This window comes from Aotus nancymaae, unplaced genomic scaffold (genome assembly GCF_030222135.1).
Source record: "Aotus nancymaae isolate 86718 unplaced genomic scaffold, 86718_ANA_hifiasm-v0.15.2.pri h1tg000156l, whole genome shotgun sequence".
NCBI classification, from domain to species: domain Eukaryota; kingdom Metazoa; phylum Chordata; class Mammalia; order Primates; family Aotidae; genus Aotus; species Aotus nancymaae.
Genome location: NW_026988571.1, coordinates 276,491 through 291,890, shown reverse-complemented (window position 1 = coordinate 291,890; position 15,400 = coordinate 276,491).

The following is a 15,400-nucleotide window of genomic DNA, read 5'->3' as shown; positions in this document are numbered from 1 at the left end:
AGTTGCTCACTCTCATCTTTCCAGAATGCCAGTAAGTCATAGATTTGATATCTTTACATCATCTCTTATTTCTCAGAGGTTTTATTCATTTTAAAATTCTTTTTTCTTTACTTTTGTGTGATTTATTGATTTAAACAAACAAACAAACAAACAAAAAACAGTCTTCAAGCTCTGAAATTATGGTCTCAGCTATATCTATTCTGCTGTTTGTACTTCCAATTATATTATAAAGTTCCTGAAGTGAATTCTTCAGTTCCAGAAGTTCATTGTGGTTCCTTCTTTTCTTTTTCTTTCTTTCTTTCTTTTTCTTTCTTTTTTTTTTTTTTTTTTTTGGCAGGGTCTTGCCGGATCATCCAGCCTGGAGTTCAGTGGCACAATTTCAGCTCACTGCAACCTTTGACTCCCAGGTTCAAGCGACTCTCTTGCCTCAGCCTCCTGATTAGCTGGGATTACAGGCACCTGCCACCACACACAGCTGGGTTTTTTTTGTATTTTTAGTAGAGACAGGATTTCACCATGTCAGGGTGGTCTTGAACTCCTGACCTCAGGTGATCCACCAGTCTCAGCCTCCCAATGTGCTAGAATTACAGGCGTGGGCCACCATGCCCAGCCACCATTCTTTCTAAAAAAGCCTATTTTATCTTGCAGCTCTTGGATCATTGTACTAGATTTATGGATTGGGTTTTAACTGTCTCCTCGATCAAGATGAGCTTGTCACCCAGATTCACAATTCTGTATCTGTCATTTTAGTCATCTTAATATAGTTAAAAATCATTTCCAGGAGACAAGTGTTTGTTTGAAGGTAAGTGGACATGCCAGCTTTTTGAGTTATCAGAAATTTTACACTGATTCCTTCTCCTGTATGAGGGCTGCTGCTCCTTTAACTGCAATGTAAGTTGAGTATAGTTAGTTGCTTCATTTTAGATTCTGTCCAAGGGCAAGCCTTTATACATAATCTTTATGTGTGGCTGGATTTTTGCCTGAGTTTTCACAGGCACTGAATAGTGGAAAATACTTTAGTGTTGTAATTTGGCCTGTGATCCAGCAGGTGGAACTTAAACTTGGTGGGCCACAGATAGGCTCTTAGCTGCATGGCTTTTTTGTATTTTGGCACATTGGCAATAGTGTATTGTGAACAAAAGAGGGATGATCCCCTCATTTGATCTGATCCTGGGCCTTGAAGGAGAACTGTCTGATCACTGGCTTCATGCTCACATTTTCTTTGTTAGGTATTCTGGGCTGTGGGGCTGCCTCAGGCCAGGGCTGTGGTTGACAGACAGGCTGTACCGTTCCCATACCAGCCCTGTGGAGGGAGGTATGTCCCAGTTTCCCACTGGCTGACAAACCTGGGTGTCACTGTCTTCAGCATTCTGAGAATGAGGGCTCCCTCCCTGCTTAGGTGCTGTCCACGCTGGTGAGTCCTACCCAGCTAGGAGCAGTGGGAGTGGGTAGTTATCTGGTCTGCTATCCAGGTGCTTCCCATGGGAACAAGGAGCTATACTTGCCTGCAGAATTTGGGCAGATATGGGGCACTGTGCTGGAAGCCACAGTTGGTGTGTCTTCCCCAGCTAGGAGCAACAGGAGTGGACAGAGTCAACATTTTGCTGTCTAGGTGCTTCTTGGAGAAACACAGGACTGTGCCTACCCACAGAGTTCAGACACAAGTGGATCTGTTATGCTGGAAGCCTGAGCAGACATGTCTTTCCCAGCTACATACAGTGGGGATGGATGGAGTCACTCACTCAAATGTCCAGGTGCTTCCTGGGGAACACATAGCAGTGTCCTCTGGCACAGTTCAGGCAGAAGTAGGACTGCTGTGCTGGAAGCTGTTGCTGAGCCTTGTCTGGCGAGTGGGAGTAAAGAAATTGTACTGCCCCAAACACCGTGACCAGGGCCACTATTGAGGCTATGGCAGCTGGTGCTGTGCTGCTCTGGAAAACAAGATCTGTGGAGGTCCCCATGGACTTCATTGTTGCCTCCACAAAAATGAATGGCAGTTCTCTGTATCAGTCTAGAGGCCCAGTGGAGTCAGGGTATTCTCTTGCTCCCAGGATTGCTCAGGTTCCTGTGAGAAGTGTGGACTCCACAGAGCCTCTCCCTCACTCACCCTTTCCCTGTGTTGGGGAGTTTCTCCTGGCTTGGTGCTGATCTGCAGTGGGCTGCTGCCCAGCTTCACGGTTTTCTGTTTGTGTCTCCCTGCCCCTTTAATGGCCCCTGACACGGTTTCTTAGACAGCTTGCCGGGTCAGTGTTTACTCGCCACTTTTCTTCCTCTCCATGAGAGCAGCACCCACTAGCTGCTTCCGATATAGGAGTTAAGAAGAAAAACTACGTAGGCAGATAGTGAGGGTCTACACAGGAGTCCTCGGTAAGGTTTTCCTTTTAATGAAAAGCAACCCCCAAATAATTTTCTTTTCTAACAAAGAGCAGCCTGTAAAACTGAGCTGCAGACATAGACAAACAAGCTGGAAGCTTGCAGGGGTGAATGTCGGCAATTATGCCAATGGGCAAAGGCTACCTAGGATTAGGCATGTTCGAAGTGGCGGCTCCATCCTCCATTCTTTTTGCCAAATCACATGTACAGTAAAGAGAAGATAATATGGCCATGGCTAAGCAAAGACCCCATTTGCATAGTAAGAATAGGGTGCAGTAACAAGCCTTTGCTGGGTGATGTGTAAACATCACAGCTGACCCAACCAATCTGTGGTACCTACACAAATCAGACACAATCTCCTCAAGTCTGCCTATAAAATCTGGCACAGTCCATGGCAGGCTGGTTTTTCACTTTCAGACGCCCCCTCTCTCACAAGAGGTAGAGAGTTGCTCTCCTTTCTCTTTCTTTTGCCTATTAAACCTTCACTCCTAAACTCACTCCCTGTGTGTCCATGCCCTTAGTCTTCTTGGCACGAGATGACAAAATCTGGGCATTTACCCCAGAGAATGAGGCCTTTTCACTTCTAGTCCACCATCTTGCTTATTCCTACAAATGAATGAATTTTAAAATATCAAATTTTTTTCAGAATACTGAATTACTGGAAGATATAGCATAATCAGGTAAAATAAGATATACATTAAAATGTGAATATTTAGAATTATTGAATTTATGATTTAGAAATATTTCTAAAAGCTATCAAGATGATAGGCCCATGAAACACAATTTCAAGATAACTATACTTGAAATAGTTAAAAGGAATACTATACAGCCATAAAAAAGGATGAGTTGATGTGCTTTGCAGAAACATGAATGAAAATGCAAACCATTTTCAGTAAACCGACACAAGAACAGAAAACCAAACACCGCATGTTCTCACTCATAAGTGGGTGTTGAACAGTGAGAACACACAGTAACAGGGAGGGGAACATCACACACTGAGGCCTGGGTGGTTGGGGTCTAGGGGAGGAATAGCAGGGGGTGGGGGGATTGCGGAGGGATAGCGTTAAGAGAAATACCTAATGTAGATGATGAGGCTGTAGATGCAGCAAACCACCACCATGGCACGTGTATTCCTATGTTACAAACCTGCAAGGCCTGCACATGTATCCCAGAACTTAAAGTATAATAAATAAATTTTTAAAATTAAATAAAATGTTTAAAAGTTAATTGCTTAAATGCGTAAGCAAAATTCCATTTGAATCATCCACATCTCTCAAGGAAGAGCTATAGATTACCAGAATAGGTGTGTTTCTTCCCATTTTCTGTCTTTTTTCCTACTTCAGAGAAATGGACAATGCAGGTAGATTAATTTATTTCTGCATAGTAGTGTCTTTCTTGGAGCATACAGTTATTTCAAGTTCTACCTGATTTTTATTTCTCCAAAATAAGAAGCAAAAGGAACATCTCAACCAGATTCTTTAAGCCTTTTAAGATTGTAGTTTTAGAGTTTCTGGCTTTGTTTTCAGACAGTTCACAGATGATTAAAAATCAATAAATATTCAACATTTGAGAATTTTTCTCCTGTGGGGCAATCAATGCATAGCATGGACAAAATAATTTGTAATTTTTTGTCAAGCCCTTGTGATAGAAAGGAAAAACAGACCATGACTAATCCTATACTGGAAAGAAGCTTAAGGGAATGAGAAGATAATTCATATTAACTGAGTACATACTGTGCGTCAGACACTATGCATGGAGGTTCGCAGTGGTGAATTAAATCTTCACATATAATTAGGAAGTAGTTATAATTACTACATTTGCCTATGGAGTGCAGTGAGATTCAGAGAGACACATATCTATGGAAATAAGCTCACAGCCTTTCCAGTACTCCAGACCACAAAAGCTGTTATTATAACCTCTGGGTATCCCTGACCTTACAGCAATAGAATATGCTTTAGTTCAAAAATGATCATGAACATATTTTTTTCTTTAATTTTAGTAACTAATTCACTTGCTCACATTTAATTTCATAGTTTTTTCCTTCAACATTTATTTTAAGTTCAGTGGCACATGTACAGGATGTTCAGGTTTGTTGCATAGGTAAATGAGTGCCATGGTGATTTACTGCACAGATCAGCCCATCACCTAAGTATTAAATCCAGCATCCATTAGCTATGCCTCCTGATGCTCTCCCTTCCCCCACCTGCCCCTCACAGACCCCAGCATGTGTTGTTTCCCACCATGTGTCCATGTGTTCTCATTATTCAGCTCCCACTTATAAGTGAGAACATGCGGTGTTTGGTTTTCTGTTCCTGTGTTAGTTTGTTGAGGATAACAAAGGACATGAATCCTCAGCTGGATGACAGTTCCATCCATCCTTAGCAAGGACATGGTGTCATTCCTTTCTGTGGTGCATAGTATTCCATGGTGTGAAAGTACCACATTTTCTTTATCCAGTCTATCATTGATGGGCATTTGGGTTGATTCCATGCCTTTGCTATTGTGAATAGTGCTGCAATGAACACAAGCATGCTTGTATCTGCATAATAGAATGTTCTATATTCCTTTGGGTATCTATCCAGCACTGGGATTCCTGGGTCAAATGGTATTTCTGCTTTAAAATCGTTGAGGAATCACCACATTGTCTTCCACAATGATTGAACTAATTTACATTCCCACCAACAGTGTAAAAGTATTGTATTTTCTCCTCAACCTTGCCAGCATCTATTGTTTCTTAACTTTTCTTTTTCTTTATTATTATACTTTAATTTGTAGGGTACATGTGCAGAACATGCAGGTTTGTTACATAGGTATACTCATGCCATGGTAGTTTGCTGCATCAATCCCCCCATCATCTACATTAGGCATTTCTTCTAGTGTTGTCCCTCCCCAATCCTTTCACTCGCTGCTGTCCCTCCCATAGCCCCCCACCCTGACAGGCCCCGGTGTGTGATATTCCCCTCCCTGTGTCCAGGTGTGGATGAAGCTGTTTCTTGACTTTTCAGTCGCCATTCTGACTGGCATGAGATGGTGTCTCATTACGGTTTTGCTTTGCATTTCTCTAATCACCAGTGATGTTGAGTTTTTTTTCATACTTATTAGCTGCAAGAGTGTCTTCTTTTGAGAAGTGTCTGTTCATGTCCTTTGCACACTTTTTAATGGAGTTGTTTGTTTTTTCTTGTAAATTTGTTTAAGTTCCTTGTAGACTCTAGATATTAGACCATTGTCAGAAAGATAGATTGCAAATGTTTTCTCCCATTCTGTAGGCTGCCTGGTCACTCTGATGATAGTTTCTTTTGCTGTGCAGAAGCTCTTTAGTTTAATTAGATCCCATTTGTCAATTTTGGCTTTTGTTGCAATTGCTTTTGGCATTTTCGTCATGAACATTTCATAGATTTTTTTAAAATAAACCTTTTATTTCTGAATAACTTAAATCTTTTATTTCTGAATAATTTATAAAAAAATGATGAAGATAATATAGAGTTTCTCCTATTATTAATAGCTTATTTTAGTTTGGTATTTGTCACAGTTAATGGAACAATATTGATACATTATTAACTTAAGTTTATACTTTGCTCATATTCCTTCATTTTTAATCTGACTTTCTTTTTCTGTTCTTGGATCCATTTGGGGTACCACATTACACTTCATCATCATGGCTCCTTAGGATATTCTTTTTTTTTTTTTTTATTGCATTTTAGGTTTTGGGGTACATGTGAATAACATGCAAGGTTGTTGCACAGGTGCACACGTGGCAGTATGATTTGCTGCCTCCCTCCCCTTCACCTATATCTGGCATTTCTCCCCATGCTATCCCTCCCCAACTCCCCACCCCCCCCACTATCCCCCCTCCCCCCCAACAGACCCCCATGTATAGTGCTCCCCTCCCTGTGTCCATGTGTTCTTCTTGTTCAACACCCGCCTATGAGTGAGAACATGTGGTGTTTGATTTTGTGTTCTTGTGTCAGTTTGCTGAGAATGATGTTTTCCAGGTTCATCCATGTCCCTACGAAGGATGTGAACTCCTCCTTTTTAATGGTTGCATAATATTCCATGGTGTATATGTGCCACATTTTTCCTGTCCAGTCTATCATCGATGGGCATTTGGGCTGGTTCCAGGTCTTTGCTATTGTAAACTGTGCTGCAATGAACATTCGTGTGCATGTGTCCTTATAGTAGAACGATTTATAATCCTTTGGATATATGCCCAGTAATGGGATTGCTGGGTCAAATGGAATTTCTATTTCTAGGTCCTTGAGGAATCGCCCCACTGTTTTCCACAATGGTTGAACTAATTTACACTCCCACCAACAGTGTAAAAGTGTTCCTATTTCTCCACAACCTCTCCAGCATCTGTTGTCTCCAGATTTTTTAATGATCGCCTTTCTAACTGGCGTGAGATGGTATCTCAATGTAGTTTTGATTTGCATTTCTCTGATGACCAGTGATGATGAGCATTTTTTCATATGTTTGTTGGCCTCTTGTATGTCTTCTTTTGTAAAGGATCTGTTCATATCCTTCACCCATTTTTGAATGGGCTTGTTTGTTTTTTTCTTGTAAATCTTTTTTAGTTCATTGTAAATTCTGGATATCAGCCCTTTGTCAGACGGGTAGGCTGCAAAAATTTTTTCCCATTCTGTTGGTTGCCGATTCACTCTATTGACTGTTTCTTTTGCCGTGCAAAAGCTGTGGAGTTTGATTAGGTCCCATTTGTCTATTTTGGCTTTTGTTGCCGATGCTTTTGGTGTTTTGGTCATAAAGTCCTTGCCTACGCCTATGTCCTGAATGGTTTTGCCTAGGTTTCCTTCTAGTGTTTTTATGGTGTTACGTCTTATGTTTAAGTCTTTAATCCATCTGGAGTCAATTTTAGTGTAAGGTGTCAGGAAGGGGTCGAGTTTCTGCTTTCTGCATATGGCTAGCCAGTTTTCCCAACACCACTTATTGAACATGGAATCCTTTCCCCATTGATTGTTTTTTTTCAGGTTTGTCAAAGATCAGGTGGTTGTAGATATGTTGTGTCGCCTCTGACGCCTCTGTTCTGTTCCATTGGTCTATATCTCTGTTTTGGTACCAGTACCATGCTGTTTTGATTACTGTAGCCTTGTAGTAGAGTTTGATGTCCGGTAGTGCGATGCCTCCCGCTTTGTTCCTTTTCCTTAGAATTGACTTGGCTATGCGGGCTCTCTTTTGGTTCCATATGAAGTTTAAGGTGGTTTTTTCCAGTTCTGTGAGGAAGGTCATTGGTAGCTTGATGGGGATAGCGTTGAATCTGTAAATTACTTTGGGCAGTATGGCCATTTTCACGATATTAATTCTTCCTAACCATGAACATGGAATGTTTCTCCATCTGTTTGTGTCCTCTCTTATTTCGTTGAGCAGTGATTTGTAGTTCTCCTTGAAGAGGTCCTTTACGTTCCTTGTTAGTTGTATTCCTAGGTATTTTATTCTCTTTGTAGCAATTGTGAATGGCAGTTCGTTCTTGATTTGTCTCTCTTTAAGTCTGTTATTGATGTATAGGAATGCTTGTGATTTTTTTTTTTTTTTTTTTTTTTTTTTTTTGAGACAGAGTTTCGCTCTTGATACCCAGGCTGGAGCGCAATGGCGCGATCTCGGCTCACCGCAATCTCCGCCTCCTGGGTTCAGGCAATTCTCCTGCCTCAGCCTCCTGAGTAGCTGGGATTACAGGCACGCGCCACCGTGCCCAGCTAATTTTTTGTATTAGTAGAGACGGGGTTTCACCATGTTGACCAGGATGGTCTCAATCTCTTGACCTCGTGATCCACCCGCCTCGGCCTCCCAAAGTGCTGGGATTACAGGCTTGAGCCACCGCGCCCGGCCTGCTTGTGATTTTTGCACATTGATTTTGTATCCTGAGGCTTTGCTGAAGTTGCTTATCAGTTTCAGGAGATTTTGGGCTGAGGCGATAGGGTCTTCTAGATATACAATCATGTCATCTGCAAATAGAGACAATTTGACTTCCTCCTTTCCTAATCGAATACCCTTTATTTCTTTTTCTTGCCTGATTGCTCTGGCTAGAACTTCCAGTACTGTATTAAATAGGAGTGGTGAGAGAGGGCATCCTTGTCTAGTGCCAGATTTCAAAGGGAATGCTTCCAGTTTTTGCCCATTCAGTATGATATTGGCTGTTGGTTTGTCATAAATAGCTTTTATTATTTTGAGATACGTTCCGTCGATACCTAGTTTATTGAGGGTTGTTAGCATAAAGGGCTGTTGAATTTTGTCGAAGGCCTTCTCTGCATCAATTGAGATAATCAAGTGGTTTTTGTTTTTGGTTCTGTTTATGTGGTGAATTACATTTATAGACTTGCGTATATTGAACCAGCCTTGCATCCCCGGGATGAATCCTACTTGATCATGGTGGATAAGCTTTTTGATGTGCTGTTGTAATCGGCTTGCCAGTATTTTATTGAAGATTTTTGCATCTATGTTCATCATGGATATTGGCCTGTAGTTTTCTTTTCTTGTTGAGTCTCTGCCAGGTTTTGGTATTAGGATGATGTTGGTCTCATAAAATGATTTGGGAAGGATTCCCTCTTTTTGGATTATTTGGAATAGTTTCAGTAGGAATGGTACCAGTTCCTCTTTGTATGTCTGGTAGAATTCGGCTGTGAAACCATCTGGGCCTGGGCTTTTTTTGGGTGGTAGGCTCTTAATTGCTGCCTCGACTTCAGACCTTGTTATTGGTCTATTCAGGGTTTCGACTTCTTCCTGGTTTAGGCATGGGAGGAGACTACTGTCCAGGAATTTATCCATTTCTTCCAGGTTTTCTAATTTATGTGCATAGAGTTGTTTGTAATAATCTCTGATGATGGTTTGAATTTCTGTGGCATCTGTGGTGATATCCCCTTTATCATTTTTTATTGCATCTATTTGGTTATTCTCTCTTTTCTTTTCTATTAGTTTGGCTAGTGGTCTGTCTATTTTGTTGATCTTTTCAAAAAACCAGCTCCTGGATTTATTGATTTTTTGTAGGGTTTTTTGTGTCTCTGTCTCCTTCATTTCTGCTTTGATCTTAGTTATTTCTTGTCTTCTGCTAGGTTTTGAGTTTTTTTGATCTTGCTCCTCTAGCTCTTTCAATTTTGATGATAGGGTGTCAATTTTAGTTCTCTCCTTTCTTCTCATGTGGGCACTTATTGCTATATATTTTCCTCTAGAGACTGCTTTAAATGTGTCCCAGAGATCTGGTATGTGGTGTCTTCGTTCTCGTTGGTTTCGAAGAACATCTTTATTTCTGCCTTCATTTCAGTGTTTATCCAGTCAACATTCAGGAGAAAGTTGTTCAATTTCCATGAGGATGTGCGGTTCTGGGTTGGCTTCTGAATTCTGAGTTCTAACTTGATTGCACTGTGGTCTGAGAGACTGTTTGTTATGGTTTCCGTTCTTTTGCATTTGCTGAGGAGTGATTTACTTCCAATTATGTGGTCAATTTTAGAGTAGGTGTGTTGTGGTGCTGAGAAGAATGTATATTCTGTGGATTTGGGGTGGAGAGTTCTGTAAATGTCTATTAGGTTTGCTTGTTCCAGGTCTGAGTTCAAGTCCTGGATATCCTTATTAATTTTCTGTCTCGTTGATCTGTCTAATATTGACAATGGTGTGTTGAAGTCTCCCAGTATTAATGTGTGGGAGTCTATGTCTCTTTGTAAGTCTTTAAGAACTTGCCTTATGTATCTGGGTGCTCCTGTATTAGGTGCATATATATTTAGGATCGTTAGCTCTTCTTGTTGTATTGATCCTTTTACCATTATGTAATGTCCTTCTTTGTCTCTTTTGGTCTTTATTGCTTTAAAGTCTATTTTATCAGAGATGAGAATTGCAACTCCTGCTTTTTTTTGCTCTCCACTTGCTTGGTAAATCTTCCTCCATCCCTTTATTTTGAGCCTTTGTGTATCCTTGCATGTGAGGTGGGTTTCCTGGATACAGCACACTGATGGGTTTTGGCTTTTTATCCAATTTGCCAGTCTGTGTCTTTTGATTGGGGCATTTAGTCCATTTACATTTAGGGTTAATATTGTTATGTGTGACTTTGCTCCTGTCATTTTGATGTTAGCTGGCTGTTTTTCCCATTGGTTGATGCATATTCTTCATTGTGTTGCTGCTCTTTACCATTTCGTGCGTTTTTGGAGTGACTGGTGCTGGTTGTTTTTTTCTATGTGTAGTGTCTCCTTCAGGAGCTCTTGTAAAGCTGGTCTGGTGGTGATGAAATCTGTGAGTACTTGCTTGTTCACAAAGGATTTTATTTTTCCTTCACTTATGAAGCTTAGTTTGGCTGGATATGAAATTCTGGGTTGAAAGTTCTTTTCTTTAAGGATGTTGAATATCGGCCCCCACTCTCTTCTGGCCTGTAGGGAGGGTTTCTGCTGAGAGATCTGCTGTGAGTCTGATGGGCTTCCCTTTGTGGGTAACCCGACCTTTCTCTCTGGCTGCCCTTAGTATTTTCTCCTTCATTTCAACCCTGGTGAATCTGATGATTATGTGCCTTGGGGTTGCTCTTCTAGAGGAATATCTTTGTGGTGTTCTCTGTATTTCTTGGACTTGAATCTTGGCCTGCCTTGCTAGGTTGGGGAAGTTTTCCTGGATAATATCCTGAAGAGTATTTTCCAGCTTGGATGCATTCTCTTCGTCACATTCAGGTACACCTATCAAACGTAGATTAGGTCTTTTCACGTAGTCCCATATTTCTTGTTGACTCTGTTCATTCCTTTTTACCTTGTTTTCTCTAATCTTCCCTTCTCGTTTTATTTCATTGAGTTGATCTTCAACTTCTGATATCCTTTCTTCTGCTTGGTCAATTCTGCTGTTGAAACTTGTACATGCTTCGCAAAGTTCTCATGTTGTGTTTTTCAGCTCCATCAATTCGCTCATATTCCTCTCTAAGTTGTCCATTCTCGTTAGCATTTCATCAAGTCTTTTTTCAAGGTTCTTAGTTTCTTTGCATTGGGTTAGAACATGTTCTTTTAGCTCACAGAAGTTTCTTATTATCCATTTTCTGAAAGCTGATTCTGTCATTTCATCACACTCATTCTCCGTCCAGTCTTGTTCCCCTGCTGGTGAGGAGTTATGCTGCCTTGTAGGGGGAGAGGTGTTCTGGTTTTGGGTGTTTTCATCCTTTTTGCGCTGGTTTCTTCCCATCTTTGTGGATTTATCCGCCTATTGACTTTGTAGTTGCTGTCTTTCTGATTTTGGTAATTTAAGTCTGCAGCAGCTGAACTCATAAACCCCCTTTTCTTCTCCCCAGGTGTTCTGGCCCAGGGGTTTAGCACTTTATCTTTTTCAGCTGTGTTGCTACCGTTTTCCCTGCCCACAAGGTGGCAGTCTAGTCACATTCAGCCTGCAGAGGCTTCGCTGAGCTGCTGTGGGCTCCGCCCAGCTTCCGTGTGAGCTTCCCTGCAGTCCTGTGGGTGTAGTTAGAGCTGCTTCCGCTATGCTGGCCCGCCCCTGTAGTGACGGAGTCTCTGTAGTGGCGAGTTGTCTTGGTTACGGAAAATTGCCCCGGAACTGCAGCGTGTTTCCCGATGGAGGACGCCCCTCCCCCACAGAGCTGGACCGTCCTGGGTTCAGCCGTGTTTCCAGAGGGGCCCTCTTTGTCTGGTAATCTCTTGGCTTGCCTCCTTGCCACAGCTCCCCTTGCTGGCCCAGAGGGGACACAGTCTCATTCGCTTTGTTCAAGGAGCCGCTGCTCCCCGCCCCCCTGTGCAGGCCGAGCGGCTGCTCCGGTCCAACCAGCGGCACTGGGAACCCGGGGAGCTTCTCCGCCTGTGAATCTCCTGGTCTGGTGGCAGTTAAAATCCGCTGCCCTGTGTGCCGCTGCGTCTGCCGAAGCAGCGGCTCTGAGATTCGTGGCGCTCCCTTGCCCAGGGGTCTCCTGGCTTGGCTCCCTGCTTCAGCTCCCCTTTCTGGCTCAGAGGGAACTCTGTCTCTCTCGCTCTGCATAAGAAGCCACTGCCCCCCGCTCCAGGGCGTAGGCTGAGCGGCCACTCCACTCAAACCAGCGGTGCTGGCGACCCGTGGGGCTTTTCCTCCTGTGAATCTCCTGGTCTGTGGGCAGTAAAAGTCCGTCTGGAAATGCGGCATCCACTCACCCTCTGCGCCTTCTCTCGGAGCTGCAATCCCGACTTCCTCCTAAGTGGCCATCTTGGATCGATCCCTTAGGATATTCTTGGTTGTGACAATTTTTCAGACTTTCCTTGTTTTTATGGCCTTGTTAATGCTAGTCACGTATTTTGCAGAATATGCCTCAATTTGTATTTGTCTCAAGCTTTTCCCCTGACACATAGCTTTCTCATTAGTGAAACATAGTTTGAATTGAGTGATGGATTGAGTAGCTCTGATTTTTCCCAATGCTCGTACCTGTGCTCTACTGAAGAAGTTACATTAACTCTTTCAGGAATCCACAGAAAACATAAAAGAGAGGCAAATTGGCCCTACACAGACACATTTCAGATAGAGCTTCAGCAAGGCGTTACAGCAGACAAGGCCCTTGTACTTTCAAAGGCATTAGGTTAATAATACACGCATAGAAGTAAACATGAATTGATACTCACAGCTGTTATCATTCCAAGGTTAACACCTGGGCTTTTAATACCTTTTTTCCCTTTTATTATAATATGCCTTTAATGCTATTGTACTTTAGTGGGAAATTACCAAGTGAAAAACCTATTCCCATGTCAATTGCTCCTGGTCTTAAGCTCTTCATAACTTGTAGGCACTGATAATGCATTTGGGGTTTCAAATCGCCAGAGATGAATGTTGGTAAGGATAAAGCTGAAATGAATGTTAAGATAATGTGCTAATAAACATTATATCCTGCCTGTTCTGAAGGTTTGCAGGACACTATGGATTAATTGTAAGACTAGAGAAGAAACCCAATAGACAGGTGTCACATATGCTAAAGAAGTAAAAGTTAACCTGCTATGCGATAGAAATCTGGCTTTCAGTAAATGGTTGCTGAATTGAGAAAAGACAACTGCAATGATGATAAATAACAATGATAAGGCAATGACTTGCTGAAAAAATGTGCTACATATCAGGGTCCTGTCAAATGCTTTCTAAGCATGGTTTTACTTAATCCCCATAAAAATCCTATGTGGCAGTCACTGTTTTCACCTCTGCCTCTTATTTTTTTTTGTTGTTGTTGAGATGGAGTCTCACTCTGTTGCCCCAGCTGGAGTCAGTGGCATGAACTCGGCTCACTGCAACGTCCACCTCCTGGGTTCAATCGATTCTCCTGCCTCAGCCTCCAAAGTAGCTGGGATTATTAGGCATCTACCACCATGCCTTGCTAATTTTTGTATTTTTAGTGGAGATGGAATTTTGCCATGTTGCCCATGCTGGTGTTGAACTCCTGACCTCAGGTGATCCACCTACCTTGGCCTCCCAAAGTGCTAGGATTATAGGCATGAGCCACTGCATCCACCCTTCCATTCTCATTTTGGGGTAAGGAAATGAGGCCAGGAGGAATGAGTTGCCCAAGGTCACATGGTCATTAACTAGTGACATCACCTGAGAGTTTCTTACCTTCTCAGAGCAACATTCCTTGATAAGAGGACACCCAATGAAAGGGAACAAGCTGAGGGTGAGAGAATGCTCCTTGGGAAATGTCACAGCACAGAGATAAATACTTTCTCCCAGCCCTGAGTCTAAGGAGCCAGACAGTAAAGAAAAGCAGCTCCAGAGTCTACTCAGCTTCCAACACCACAATTTGAAGACCTAATTCATGTGTCTTACATAGAACATGTGTGTCCCTCTCGATCTTCTGGGTGACTCTCTGTACGGAGTTTCTGCATTTAGTTATTTTCCATATTTGTGAAGGATAAACAAGGCTTCTTTTAACATTTTATCATTCACAGATTACCTCTTTGAGCCACTGTGAAGTCTAAGATGATCAGATGGCAGTGGGTCAACTCAGAGCTTTGAAAAATAAAATTTCTTCATATGTGAAACTACAAATCCAACCCACATTTACTTGTTATCCAGAAAATTGTATTTGTCATGCCTGCTTGCTTAGGGCAAAATGTTGGCTGTTTTTCTTCATGCCATTAGTATTGGCAAATCTTGCATAGATGTAAGTGGTTGTAATTCTTACCACCATCAAGACAGTAGATGGATGGCTTTGAATTTGGGTCAGATGAGCAAAGGCAGCCCCTCCCCCTTCAGTTTCCAGGGTTTTGCTCACTGTGAGGACTCAGCTGTGACATAGCAAGTATCTATGTATGCACATTTCTGTGATTTGCCAGGCACATGTAGAACCATCGTGAGCCTTTTAATAGCCAGTTCAATAGTTTGTAACAAATTTGTAAAACAAGATGCTGTTTGTTTAATACTCAAGTGCATTAGAAATCTGGCACCAACACAAGAAGAAAGTTTACTCACTTGAGATTCAGTAGAGAGATTCACTGCCACATAGTCATTCCAGAAATTTTAAAATGGCTTCTTTTTATTTGATACCAAGAAATACCAAGCTCTAGAACCTTCTTATAAAGCTTATCTCGATAGTCTTTAAATTAGATATCACACTTTAGATATCACACTCACCCATGTTTTCTGAATGGCAGCTGGAGTTCAGAATTATATTTCCTTTGAGGCACTATTCCATAACCCCTAATTTTTTTTTAACTCTCTGTATGTTTGGATTTTTGCCAAATATTGCTATTGATCAAAGGAAGAAAAAGTTGTGCTTCGTGTTACAATGCTGGGTCCATCAAGATAGAACATGGTCTTCCTTTCTCAAAACAGAGATTTACGGTGTTGGTGTTCTTCAACCTGCTGTGCCCAACCTCCACAACAGTCCATCTTCAGAGCTGCTGTCATTATAGTTGTGGGCTAATGTGTGGAATGTGTTCATTACTCTTCTTGTAAACACACACACACACACACACACACACACACACACACACATCCCATAACTCATGTTCAATGATCTAAAATCCAAACCTCATTTTGGATTTAATTACATATAATGCTCTTTTCATGTGCTTCTAATTATAATTCTATGGCAGAAAAGAGGAAA